Source organism: Hemibagrus wyckioides, linkage group LG03 (assembly GCF_019097595.1).
Source record: "Hemibagrus wyckioides isolate EC202008001 linkage group LG03, SWU_Hwy_1.0, whole genome shotgun sequence".
Taxonomy (NCBI): domain Eukaryota; kingdom Metazoa; phylum Chordata; class Actinopteri; order Siluriformes; family Bagridae; genus Hemibagrus; species Hemibagrus wyckioides.
The window spans coordinates 9,751,021-9,763,322 of NC_080712.1; positions in this window are offsets into that span (position 1 = coordinate 9,751,021).

A 12,302-nucleotide genomic window follows, 5' to 3' on the forward strand; every position below is an offset into this window, starting at 1 on the left:
ATCACTAAGCCTCTGGAAACACTGGAAAACACAGTAAAGAAAATTCAGATGTAGAAATGTTAGCACCGTCAATGCAGTCCGTGAATCCGAATTGCTGAGATCTCACTTTTCCGCTCAATTAGAGATGTGTGTAGGATTGTACCTAATCCTGATTGTACCTGTCCTGATATTTTCAAAGATTTAATTGCATCTGTTTCCCAAAATATACATAAACTAGTGACTTTATTTAAACCACTGTGACCCAGAATGTGATATTTTTTGTCAAACAAGATTTCATATCTGCCTGCTTGATCTCACCAGCATGAAACCTCCCACTATATTTTGTGTCATGTTGGATGCCAGTCTTGATGTACATGTCTAGTCTCAACCAGATGCCATGTGAACCTCTCTGGAAAAAAATAAGAATTAATTGTGTGCCTTGAGTTCCTATCTGTTCAATAAGAATAATGTTTTTTAGTTAAACCCATGATTTGTTAACAAAAAAGTACATACCATGAGTTCTCACATTCACAGAAAAAAAAAAAAGATACTCTACATTTATGGGCATATATGCTCGTACCAGTTGGTGCCCTCAATGATTTTTATTTTTGCTCTTGATTAAAATAAGCAGAAGGTGTAGTGCTTAAATCTTAGTTAATCTTAGATTATTTCTGAAGAAAAGATCCTGGTATGGACTTCATATAGCTAGTAGCTCTTAAACAGCAGCCTGTTTCTGAAATATATGTATTTACATTGATATGTTAGGTAATGAACTGCCATAATAAGTGTAGCCAGATTTACTTTAAAAGCTCTTGAGTGGTGTTCAACTTACCCTTGAATGTATTTAGGTCTTAATTATACTGCATGTCTATCGGCCTGGCTTTGAAGCAGCGTATGCCCAGAGGGAATGAATTTTTCATAGTATGCACGTGTAAGTGTGTGGGAGAGGCTATGCATAGTATGTGTGCCTCCATAGTTCACAATAATCACAAACGCACATGATCAAGAAGACGGTATAATACTTCTCTGAATTTCTCAGCAAACGCTAGTGTTCTGCATGCATCTTGATCTTGTTCTAAACCTTGGATATGTAGATTTCTGAATTTCACAAGATGATTTGGCTTTTTTCTCTGAACCCTTTTTTATTTTTGGTATTATTGATTAACTGCCTGAAGTTACTTTGGAAAAGCCTGTAGAGGAATATTTGTTTTATATATATATATACAGTATACAGTATATTATGAGATGTTCTAGTTCCTGTGTAGGATTTTCACTGTATCTACACAGAGCTGTGGGTTTAAAGGGCTCGGCTTTGAGCGGTAGATTCCTTTAGTGATCGTGATGCCTAATTCCCTAGCCTTGCTGTGCAGTCACATGTAATCTGAATATATCTTCTCACTCCACATAACGGTATTCAGTATGTGCATATACTATAACATATATATGGCTTTAATATCCCTCGCTCTTCCTCTCACTTCTGTCTCCCTTAGTCATTTGTTTGTTTTCTATTTTGCATCGTCCTTCTCACGTCATATGCTTTCTCTATATCCGCCTTCAAGATTTAGGAGCCAGAAGCATTGTTATATGACTAAGGATTTTATGACCTATGTTTTGTCGTCAAACCTCTCTCTCTCTCTTTCACTCACTCTTGACAGTGAGGTGTGCTCAATGTGCCATGGATAATTTGTTTGCTTTGCAATTATTTTCTGTGAGTGGAGACAAATTGATTCGTACAGCAGAAAACAACAGTGCGGGAATAGTGCTCTGCGAGCAGCTCGAAGCAGACAGAGCAGAGCTAATATGCTTATGTTGAGGGCTGACAGACAGAGACATGGTTCCCGTCATACACGCTCCATTCAGCTCCACACTTGGTACAGTCTATGCACCTGAATATGAATAGTGTAGCCAGTGTACAGATGAAGAATCTATCAGACACCAGGCTGTGAATACCGGGGATGTAAAACAAACTTTAGCATGTGAAGAGGTTTTTAATCATTTGTGTGTGAATTGTGTAAATACTGCTGAATCTGTAAACTCTTTTGAGTTTTAAGGCACTTCAGCAAAAAATGCTGCAGCTAGAAGTAGTGGCAATGAACTACTTAGCATGAAACTGTATTACTATTATTGGGACTGGTAGCTAATTGGTTAACATGTCGTGCTACTGGTTAGAAAGTTGTGAGTTCAAATCCCTGGACCCTAAGCTGCCACTGCTGGGCTCTTTAGCAAGGCCCTTAACCCTCAACTGCTCAGTTATATGAACCGGATAAATGTAAGTCCCTCTGGATAAGGGTGTCAAATGTGTTACCAAAACCCCTGATAAGCAAATATTTTTACCAATGCTAGCTTCTTTTGTTGTGAAATAAATTAAAAGCAGCACTAGATCTAGCTTTTCTGGATTATTCACCTTAATCTAATGAAAAAGCATTTAAATTCTACAAAAGTAGCCAGGACAAAAATTATGACTTCCATCACCTCCCCAATTCTAAAGTTTTTATATCATCTTAAATTATGAATTTGGAGGTGTGAGATCATGTTTAAAATTTTTCAGGTGCCTTAATTCTTCTCAGTAAGTACAATAATCAGTTTCTTATTCTGTTCAGGGACATGGTCCATATTTGATTTTTTGATAACTCTGTATAAGAACCATGTGACAAAGGATGCCACATGGTTCACTCCCTCTCTCTCTCTCTCTCTCTCTCTCTCTCTATATATATATATATATAGAGAGAGAGAGAGAGAGAGAGAGAAGAGTAGGGGGTGTTGATTCACTACCATATATATGTAGTGAATCAACACCCCCTACTCTTCTCTCTCTCTCTGCCTCTCTGCCTCTCTCTCTCTCTCTCTCTCACTCACTCACTTTCTCTCTTGCTCACTTTTCCCATGTGAGTTAAAGTTCACAGGTCACCAATTACTAGTGGAGGCTGAGAAAGTCTTCTCTGCTGGTCCCCTGGCTGCCAGGCTGAATTAACGTTTGCAAGCTCACAGGTATCAGCCATGAATCCAACTGCAAGTGAAAGCCTATTTAAATGTACACTATAATGTTTTTCAGTGCAGAAAGTTAATTATTCTTTTAGTAAAATTGTGATGATCAAGATTTGGTTTAAATTGATTTCTGATTAAGGTTCAGTGTCATCTTTAATTGAGTGTTATTGCTCACTGACAATAATTACATGGGCCTCTATTTCTCTCTGTCTGTCTGTCTGTCTGTCCCCACCTCTCTTACTGTTATGCTGTGTGAGTGAAGGTCCAGCGGAGCTCTGAAGCAGACTTACAGACTTAGAGTCTGTTTATTAAAACACACACACACACACATACAGAACACCCCTAGGATCCTGTCAGTCTACTTGATGAAGTCACTTCTTTTAACACACAAGCAGTCACACGTCCTTACACACAATGGCAGGGTTTTAGTAAAATGGCTTTGTGATTTGTGTCCTTTCTCTTCTATTGTTCTGTTTGATTTTGGCTCCAGAGGCGTGACGATCCCTGGTCACACAACACAAAGCAGCCTGGACAGGACTCTGACCCCGAAACTAATTTGACAGCTTAATGTCCATCACAGCTGACAGTTGGTTTCCTTTTTCTCATCTTTTTCCATCTCCATTTGTTAATTTGTTATGATTTGTCTTTAAGTGCTTCTTTCTCAAATGGTTGTGGATGGAGAAAAAAAAAGATGAGGAGACGTGGAAGCATTTTACACTAAAGCAGAACAAGATTTTCATCTTTAGATTATAAGTGCTTTTGATCTTTCTTTTATTTTGCTTTATTCCAAAACTCTAATAAAAACAATTCACCCTTGACAGTGTGCTAGGAATACATCCATCTGTCTTTTCACATAATTTTTACTTTTGTGCCAAAAAGTTTAAAGGTCACCTGGAATACATATGTGAACCGTGACAACAATATCTGTGATTACTTCCTGTTATGACCTTATTACTTGCAGATTAACTGTATTGTGTGTTAGAATACCCAACACTGCTTATCAGCTGGAAAATATGCAAAAACTCTAACAGGAGCTAATAACTAGTCACTGACTCTGTAAATGTTTATTGAAACTGGTTCCGAAAGAATGGAGTTTAAATGGCTTAGCAAATCTCCTGTGTGGACATGAGGGATCATAGTAGTAATAAATATTGCACTAGTCATAAATGGATCCTAATTGAGATAAGGTTCTCTGAGTTCTCAAGGGTTCTTTGGAGGGTTATGACGTCTTTTACGGATCTAAAAGAGTTCTACTTGAAGCCCTGTGCATCAGGAAAACACAGAATATCCTTCATGAGTTTCTCTCAGCAAAGCAGCAAAACGTTCTTTTCCCTTTGAGAGTATTATAGAAAGTCTTGTCTCAGCTGATCACAGACATCACTGAATAAACTGTAGCTGGTTTCACGTGTAAAAAGAATCAGAACGACAACTTGATTTCATCTGGGTTCCACACTTCCAAAAATATTAGTAGAGTAGATACCTAGTTACAGTACGCTTAAAATGTTGAAGGGTAACGTAAAATGCCTTACATTTTAGTAATCAATTAACAGCAGACTTACTTCAGAACATAATATTTGAATGAAACCAGATCGTATGCCATTATCAATCCTTAATGCGGTGGAAATTCAACAAACACTCAGTCAGGAATAAACTAAGCAGTCTTTTATGTAAAGCTTTTGTTAGCTGTTAGCTGTTAGCTGTTTGTATTGCTAGGACTATGTAGTTTAAGACTAGAGTAACTGAAATCCTGCTAGTGATTTAGCTTGCAATGTTCAGATGCTTGTGCATACTTATATTTAGAAGCTTATTTTAAGACTGCTCTGAATAAACAATGTTGAATGAATAACCATCTGACACAGAATCAAGCACAGATATAATGTGATTACATGCTTAGATTACTTTGCATTTTTTTGAATTTCCAATTCACAATTTCCAATTCACAGAAGCATCGATGTGCGTATTTATTAAATCAATTATACTACACAAATGGAAATGCCCTGTATACTGTCCAACATTAAGTCATGTCTCTAACATCTGGCTGCTGTGCTGCATATATCTCTGCACTGTGGTTCAAGCCATAAGCTTTCAGCATCATCCGTCGTCTGGCTTCAGTTCATAATGTTTGAAGTGTTAGATGCTCTGAGAGGTCACTAGGGCAGAGTCGTCCATGTCTCTTTGAGTGAGCCTCAAACGCCGTGATATTTGGAGAAAACAGTTTGTTATGTTTTTATTTCCATTTCTCAATCTTTAACTCATGCTCACATGCTTTCGTTTTGCGTTGCAAAACACCATTTGAATAAAACCATCTCTCTCGCTTTCTCTCTCTCTTTCTCTCTCTGCCCTCAGGCACAGAGTGTTCCTGCATCTCTCCATCCTCCGTATTTATCTTACATGTCTCTGAGAAGCCTCTCCATCCATTATTACACACTCACGCTTTTAAGTGCTTTGGCTAGAGAAGAAAAAAAAGAGGTGGGTGACTATGTGAGTGTATAAAACAGTCCCAGTGCTTACTTTATAATGCTGTGTTCATTTAATAGTGTTTTCTTATTTATGTTGTTTTCTCCATGACCTAAATATTACAGCAAATTGAGTCTGCAGTTGTCTTTATTAATTCAATTCCATTTTATTTGCGTGTCGCAAAGGAGATCCACAGAAATAAGGATATAGCTTATTGTCAAGCTTAAAAGTTTGTATCCCCCATATTGACATTCACTCATTCACAGTAAGAGCTTCGGGAACACTGGGTATGAGGACAGAAAACACACTGAATGGGAACGCTCAATTGCAGGGCACCAGAAATATTTACACATTCATTCACACTGGCTTCTTGTTAATAGATAGATAGATAGATAGATAGATAGATAGATAGATAGATAGATAGATAGATAGATAGATAGATAGATAGATAGATAGATAGATAGATAGATAGATAGATAGATAGATAGATAGAGCTCTTACAAGACCTGCAAGAAAATAAAGATTTTTCACACAGTAACAACCTGGTAGCTCTTTTTTTCTTTCTTTTAATAGCTAGCATTTCTTCTCCAAATCATTTGCATCTGATTATAAATTTGTCACAACCCTCTTCCTTTTTATCTGGCTGTGTTTAAAAAGGTGATACTGTAACTGTAAACTTATCAGAGTATTTATGAATGCCAACAATGAAATCTACCAGCAAACTGGACATAACCGAAGAGTAGAATAAAAAACATGGGGAAAAAAACAAAGAAAGCTAAAAACCCTTAAATGGTCTAAATGGCCATGATTCTGTCATATTCATGAATAAGACAATAATAATAGTACTAATAGTTTCCTAACATGCATTGTTTGACAATGATCTTGGTGGTGTAGGTTTTGTGTGTGTGTGTGTGTGTGTGTGTGTGTGTGTGTGTGTGTATTCTCTTGTCACCAAAGATTAGAACAAGGATTTAGTTGTCATCACAAACCTAATGCACAAATCCCACCAAGTCAAAAGAAGTGCTGACAGAATGCTTTACTAGCTGTTTGGTGTTTAAGCCGAATTATTATTTACTTTTCAACAAATAAATGGTTTTAGGATATTAGGTAGAGTCTGTGCACAGCTGCTTACCAGGCTGTTGTCTACACATTACTAAAGCTGTTCTTGAATTGTTTCTTTCAGGTTTCACACAATGGTGTCCTTTCAGTGGAATTGAGCTAACAACCCCAAATCCCTATATTTTAGCTACATCTTTGTGTCCAGCAGTATTCTCTTACCTTCAGTACACATTACTCTAAGAAAGGTTAAGTGAAAAATATATATTCAGGGTGCAGAGATTTATTCCGGTTTGGTAAAAACCCAGGCTCTGTGCATTAGTATAACCCCCATACAGATTAGTTTATTGTACATTATACCACAGCGCTATTAAACATTCTCTAATCTGATTGGTCAGAAGGTCTGGATTAATTTTCTATAACAGCAACTATGACTGCTATGAATATTGCTGGATATATCTCAAATCACAAGTTTGTATTAATGATCTTCTTCTAATATGTTATGATTTCTACAGTAGCAGCTTGTTTACATGGACTCATATGGAAAATACTCGACATAATCTAACAGATTAAAAACATGCTATTTAATAAAGAAAGAAATATAATCAGTAACTTAGTAAGGAGTCTCCAGAGTCAGAGTTAAAGCTGAAACTATAATCTTTCTGCCATGAGAAAATCTTCAGGACTTCACGATTTCCAGTTTCTTTTTAACATGACAAGCTACCTTTTTTGTCTTATTAACTTAAAGAGAGAGAAAAACCAGAGACTTGGTAAGGAAACAATTGTTTATAGTTGTGTATAATGTAAGCGGTTACAGGAATGTGTCTTGAAGACATTACACACCATTAAATGTAACTGCAGGGTGTCCTAAAAGTCAGGAACCAACTAGAAAAAATATACTTAATTTTGTAAATACTTATTATTTACAACAAAGGCTCTGCATGTTCAACCTTATGCTGTATGCATTTTCTCAGCCTATGAATCATGATTTAGTGGATTTTTGCTCAATATATTACCAGTTGATCCAACCATTTCAGACATCAATTAATACAATATGTTATTCATTAGGGGTTGATCAGCTTAGTGGTTAAAGTGCTGGACTACTGATCAGAAGGTTGTGAGTTTAAATCCCAGGGCCACTAAGTTGCCATCATTGGGCCCTTGGGCCCTCGGGCACTACTGGGCCCTTAACACTCAAATGCAAAGTTGTATTAAATAAATAAATAAGTAAATAAATAAATAAATAAATAAATAAATAAATAAATAAATAGTAAATAGGGGCAGTGGTGGCTCAAGTGGTTAAGACTCTGGGTTGGTGATTGGAGGATCAAGTCCCAGCACAAGCTACCATTGTTGGGCCCCTGAGCAAGGCCCTTAACCCTCAGGGCACTGCATCATGGCCCTCTGACCCCAGCCTCCAAAGTTGGGATATGTGAATAAAGAATTTCACTGTGCTTTAATGTAAAGGCTATTAACACATTAATTGTATATATATTTACATAATACAGCAACTCAGCGACGAAGTTGAGAGAGGTGTAATGTTTTGAAATATGGAGCGACTTTGTGCAACTATGAATGTAAATGAAGACAGCAGAGTGCACGTGATCCAAGCACATGCTTCTCTTTTATCTCTTATTATATAATGCATAAATAAAATGGTAAATATTGAATACAAACAGCAAATCTCCCTCCAGAATGTTTCATTTTAGAGGCAAGAAAACTGATTTGTTGTTAAGTGGAATGCTAGTTGCACCACCCACTGATAACAGTTAATACTACTGCAACCAGAAGTGGGAGAGCCTACTTCATAACACAGCAAATTGCAGTGTATAACTGTATGTATAAACATAGCTCAAGAGGAATAAAACTCTTCAGGACTATTATCCAAATATGTCTAACAGTCACAGAATTTATTTAAAGCTTAAGGTTATTGGCCATACATATTGCTTATTATTCATGAATGCTTGTTTATACATTTGATCTGTTTTTCTAATGACGTGAGTTAACAAAAGTTCTTAGCTGTTTCTATTAGGCTGTTTTTATGGAGATTTTTATTGAGGTAAAAGGACTGAGGGAGAAAAACCAGAACAGTTAATGCCAAATTTCTCTTCAGGGATCCATAAATATATATGTGTGTATGTGTTCAGGTTGTTGCTATCCACATGGTGATGCTATCCACTATCTGAGTTGAGGCAGAACACACATGTTTATCTTACACTTTTAATGGGTTATTTTGTTTGAGGTTGAATACAATGCTTGATGTTGGCTTTAGACTCTAGAAGTGTCTCAGCTCATTATTGCATCTGATTTACTTTTTCAGAGACAGAACCATGGCACACATCAAGTGCTCCCCCACACCAAAATGTCATTTCACTTCACTGTACAATTGGCTTTATACCTCATGTACTGAAAACACTTTCGAATGCCTCTTATTGTGTTGACGGAAAGAATTACTCACAGATGACCTTACAGTAGATTACGAGCAGTGCATTTGTCATGAACTCAGTCATTAGCGACACAGTTTTTGCACATACCCGGATTTTGCACATTACCTAATTATCTGTCGTACCTTTAAATTTCTAGTATTTTGTTTTATTTATTTATATATATATATTTATTTATTTAATAAAAAAATATATTTATTTTTTATTTATTACCTATGTTTGTGGATACTGCTGGAAGTTCTAAATTTCCCATTCTATCTATCTATCTATCTATCTATCTATCTATCTATCTATCTATCTATCTATCTATCTATCTATCTATCTATCTATCTATCTATCTATCTATCTATCTCTAGTTAGCTAGCTAGCTGTAGCTTAATGCCACATCTATGATTCTGTAAAACATCAGCTGATAATTTAGATGAGTGAGCAGATAAGACACTAAAAGTGATATACAGTTATTTTCTGGCATTTCAGCTTCTGTGCATAAATGAGAGTAAATCTACTATAGAAAAATTCTCAGATTCTAGATGTTTCTCAGTGACCAACATTGTCATGGTGTAGATTCAAGTGTAGATTAAAGATTTCATAAAAAGTGTTTCTCTAGCTCTCAGCCAGCCTTCAGCCTCTGTCCAATCCCCTGCATGTGATCCATAAGCCTGCAGAAAAGCTTGGCATGATCCTCCTTTAACACACACTGAGTTAATTACACATCACTAAAGCTCAGCTACACAAATGTCCCCGTGCTCAGCTTTGAAATGGAGAAAGAGATGCTGAATTTATTTTGCCGATAGGTGTCCAGGTGTGTGTTTTGTTAATGAGAAATTACTTCTCCCTGTCTTCCAGCTCATGTCTTTCTCTTTCTCACGCACTATCAAAATGTTACCAAATTATATCGACGCTTTTCCCCAATATCAGCCATATAAATAGGCTATTTTGGGTAGTGAAGCAACTGCAAGCTTGTTTTAATCCTTCTGTTATTGCTGTACAGTCAGCAGATACACAACAGCTCCATGATAGACAACTGAACGTTTTGCTGTTTTAGTAAAGACACGTGGAATTTAAATTTAGTAAAGACTTGTGCAACATTGTGCTCCAAAATAAACAAGCAGAAAGGGAATCTCATGCTGACCTAATCTGTTTCCAAGATTATGGTCATTTAACACACAGCAGTCACTCGTACCTACTGAATCTGGTGCATTCCTAAACGCTACAGCACGCTCTAACTGGTCTTGTTAGTTCGCACTATGAAAGCATGTTTACACTTTTAAGTGTGTTTTCACAGTTTCCCTTTTGTTTGCAGTGTTTGCTGAGAAATTCATATTTTTGGTTTGTTTTCTGTTTTGGTTAAAAAAAAAAATTAAAATAAAAAAAAAAACAGTTAAGTGGTGCAGAAAGCTGGAAATGAAAAAGAAAAAGCTTAAAGTGATGCAGAGAACTTGCAAATCTGTTTAATGCATTGATCAAAAACCCTTGTCAAGTGCCAACAAAAATCACAAAATCATCATGTAAATGATTGAATAACTATATAATTAATTAGTTATAAGCATTTTGTATATCACATCCTGCCTTTCATTTCTTTACATATATTTGTCCACATCTCCAGGATCTATGGGAACACTGCAGGTTATTCGTCTCAGTTTATGTCTTGCACTGGGTTAATTTAGCACCTTGCATAACAAAACAAAACAATAAATACCCTGCAAGCATTAATACATGGCATATTTGGATCATTTAGTGACAGATCACTTTCTAACAGCGATTCAGTTGTATGAGAGTTCACTGGGACCTGAACCTCCATGTTCTTGGATGGGTTGTTTGGCTGGACCTGAGTGTGATTGCTGTGCTCACATCTGTACAAATAAACCACACAGAGGTGGAAAACACACCAGGGTTCCAATGAAATGGATAGAACATGACACTAAATATGTGAAAGCAGCCTAAAGTAGTGCTTTTACATGTAAAACCTGGGGCATTACCAGGACACAATTTATTTGCTTGTTTGTTTATTTGTTTGTTTATTAAATGCACACCTTTCAAACTATTTTCCACAGAGTCCTGCCATACGAGCCAGACTCCACCGCATGTAACATGTACAGTTGATCTGCTGAAATGTATATTTAATACACTTTGATCTATTTACTATGATAAATTCGAAATCCGATTTTCCAAAAGGAAAAGCTTTATTTTTTTAGCTCATTTTTTTTAGCTTTATTATAACACTTATGCTACAGACGTTACCAGAGTGTAACAATGAATATGACTGAAAAAGTTGATTTTGGGTTTTGTTTAATTTCTTCTATCTCTTATTTACATTTCCATATCCAATCTGAATGATGCAGGGCACAATCACGCACAAACCCCTGAAGCACAGGGAGGACATTATTATAAAATTAACATACTATTTTGGGAGTATTATATGGACATTGTGTTTATCAGAAGAGGTATGCTTGATCAATAGGACATTCTTGCCTAATAGTCAGAAGAACAGGAGGGTGAAGAGGGGCAGATAGGCTTTTTTAGGCTCAGTGTCAAAAGCAGGATGAGTCAGTGGCTCACTCAGCCATAAGGAAATGAAAGAAACTGCAGCACTGGAACACTACAGGAAACACTTTACTAAATACTGATAGCTCTAAAAGCATTGTACTCAGCACAGAGTGCCTAGAATTATAGACATATTTATATCAGTTCAGTGTCACACACAAATTAGTACAAACACCTTGAGCATGTCTGTAATGTCCTTCCTCATCCATGTCACTGAATCATTTAGTCATAACTTGAGACAATAGACTGTTTCATCCGAGCAAAGGTCTCATGAGTGACTAGTGGGAAATTCCCCAACATCCTGTGTGATTCACACCTATGATACCTTGAAAGTTGTTCTGTTTGCAGGATGATTCTTGAAGTCGGGAGGTGTGAATTGGTGTGAAAATGCCAGGGTAGAGCTTGATTGTAGGCTCTGTGCCATCACTTATCAGCCACTTATCATCAGACGACTTTAATCATGATGGTTTAACAGCAATTCACACCTGTCATGAGATCTTTACAAGTTTCCTGGTGTGAATCAGCCACAGTGTTTCACAGAGTTTTGAATGCCAAGGATCTCCCCAGCATTTAGTGGAACTGATGATACCCCGGTTTTGCTAACATCACCCATGTTACTGTTGGATGATTTATTGACTGGAGTACTTATCATTTGTTTATAAATGAGTGTTTTTATGGTGTTGCCTCTTAGCTCCAGGGTTTTCAGCATGTTTATGATGTTTATTGATTACTGTCAATGTGGAGTTTTGCCTGTTTGTTTCTATGTTGGGTTCCTTCTAGCTCTAAGCCAAAACATGCTAGTAAATGGATTGACACGATTTTAAAACTGTACAGGAC